We start from the raw sequence: 2,753 nt of genomic DNA, 5'->3' as shown, positions 1-2,753 counted from the left end.
TGTATGAACAGTGAGAGAGAACTAGTTGAATGACGGAATGTCACAACAGCAGTGATCTGCAGCAGCATTCTGGATATTAAGATGTAGGCATGGACAAATCGGCTGTGGGGTCAGGGGTCACTAGGACTCATTACCCTTGACAAGCTTCCCCCTTCTATAATTGGATATTGCATCATAAATGGTGTTGTTCCACAGAAGGGAGGAGACACAGATCTGGCAAAGGATTTGCCTGCGGGTAATATTAATGGGCCATTGCTTTCTTTTGTGTAAAGAGAGCTCCACACAGTTCATAAGCAGTTTTAATCTTTTGAGATGGCTTATAAAATACAAAATCAAAAAAACAGTGTTCATGTCTGTATATTCTCTATGGGATGGTATGTATTTATTAGAAGGCTGTGTAATTTCCTCTACTCTGGAACCAGCAATGTCAACTTTGTATTTGCCAGTAATTGCATGGAAGTGTGCACATTAGTTCACAAAGTTTGTTTCATTATACGAATTTTGCATGTACATACTGTAAGTAATGTTTACAAATGACACTCAAGGTCTCTCCCTGTGTCCTTACTTAGCACCAGGAGGAGACCTTTGCGTCTGAGAGACTGTGGTTTGTGTTTGAGATGTTGTTGTATTTCTATTGGCTTTCCACCACCTACTGTTTGGCAGCCAGGATAGCTGGTGGGTGGCATTTGCTGCTGGAGTGCTGTTGATGTGGAAGAGACCTGTGGATCAAGAAGAGACCTGTGGGTGTGAGAGGCAGATGCCTGGGCCTACAGTGTTGTGCTCTGATTCAAACTTTGTGTGATACAATGTATGTTTCCACCACCTTTGCTGAGAGGCGAAACTACGTGGGAGGTGACATATTTACACGATGTTTGATGTGTGTCAGGTACAGTACAGTCTGGAGAGACCTGTGGTTCTTAGGTACAAAAAAATCGGCAAACACAGTCAATAATAATAGACTATGATGAAAATGTATAAAGCCTATGTAACGAGCAGGCAAAGCCAGGGAAAAACACTAATACATCTTGTGAGCCATGCAACACGAAAGCAAAACCGGTAGAGAAAAAGGGTGCTGTTCTGTTGTCCAGTGTTCAGTTCTCATACATCTATATGTCTACAATTCATCTGCGGTCTAAAGATCTGAGGGGTCGCACAATGATTAACACAATGGGAACCTTTTTTCAGACTTCCAATAATAGGAACAGGAGCGTTTTCCGTCCTCATATCTAAATGTAACAGCGGTTTACACACATTTAGGCACAAACATTACTTTTTCCTCTGTACTCACAAAAAATAAAAAATGCCTCCTTACGCAGAGTTTGCCGCTCTTCTACTTCGTCACTTACTTACTTCCTGCTTTGCTCCCATCATAATCACTACGGCTGCTAGAGGGTGCCGCCACATAAAAACGTAAATATGAGTCCTTGAACAAACCACTTATGGGGTCATTTTTCGGGGGAGGACAGTCTCCTCACAAGCAATACAAATATGCTAAAAAGCATTGACAAGTAGACTCAGCTTTTATATAGGATTCACAAGCCTAAAAGGTAGGGAAACCAGATGACTATAGTGCCAGTCTTATGTGACCACTTATATAGTGGGTCTCTGTGGCATTATTACGGCATGGGGTACAATAACAGTATATGTGTAAAAACAGAATGATAATTGTACACTTGAATGCAAATTCTAGAGGCAGAGCCCCATACACACCCCCAGCTTTCATGTTATCCCACTTTTTTTCTACTTCAAGACAAAGTTCCACTATTTTTTAGCTCAACATTGGCTGAACAGGCAACAATTCTTTTTGTGTGTTTTTTTATGTGTATGTGAATGTGTTTTCACTTTCTACTTACATCATGTCCAGTCAAGTGGAGACTCATAGGTGTGAATTTCTCAGATTATCAGAATGAGAAAGGTTACTTTAAGGAGCATTGCAAACCCGAATAAGAAAACAGCAAGAAACGTTTGACGAGGATGCCTCCGTTTGAGGGCGGTGTTTACTATGTGTATTCTTGTTGGAATGATGCGTGTGGGTGTGTGTGTGTCTTCCCTCTGCTGATCACTCTGTTTCCCCCTCATTTCTTAAGAATACTGCACTCAGTGAGGACATTGTCATCTTCACAGCCAGATTACAAGTTCTTTCTACTAGACTCAAGCTTTTTATCTGGTTTCCCACATCTCAAGTCCCTCATTGTTTGCATCACACTACAGAACAGATCACTGAAACATTACCACACATCCTGAATGGCTGCCATCCTTACAAGGGAATGTACATAGCACGTCATGACAGAATAGTGGATCTAATATTGAAAGACATATCAAACCATTTCTCACCTTCAGTTAGAATGTACAGTAATTATTGTGTAAAACCATCAATGTTTCAGTACTGCAATACTATCTCTGATACCTTCTCACACCTGCTTGCTAATACACCAGATGTTGTTGTGATCGATGATTAGTCCAGTGAGGTGTTCATTTTAGAGGTTGCAGGCACCTTTGATCCTAGCATAGAGGAAGCTTTTTTGACCAAGGTCATTAAATACCAACCACTCCTAAACCCCATCTCAGAGCAATGCTACAGGTGCCGACTATTTGTTTTCATATTTGGCAGCTTAGGACACACATATAGGATGGTTGTAAAATGGCTTCGTCAGCTTGGGATGCCCAAAAAGAGGGCTAAACGGCTAGCAGAGTACTGTGCTTTGTCTGCTATCTTAGGCAGCCGCCATATATGGCGAAAACGCTGTTACTTA

The sequence above is a fragment of the Perca fluviatilis genome, chromosome 11 (assembly GCF_010015445.1).
Source record: "Perca fluviatilis chromosome 11, GENO_Pfluv_1.0, whole genome shotgun sequence".
Classification (NCBI taxonomy): Eukaryota; Metazoa; Chordata; class Actinopteri; order Perciformes; family Percidae; genus Perca; species Perca fluviatilis.
This window is presented reverse-complemented; position numbering follows the sequence as displayed.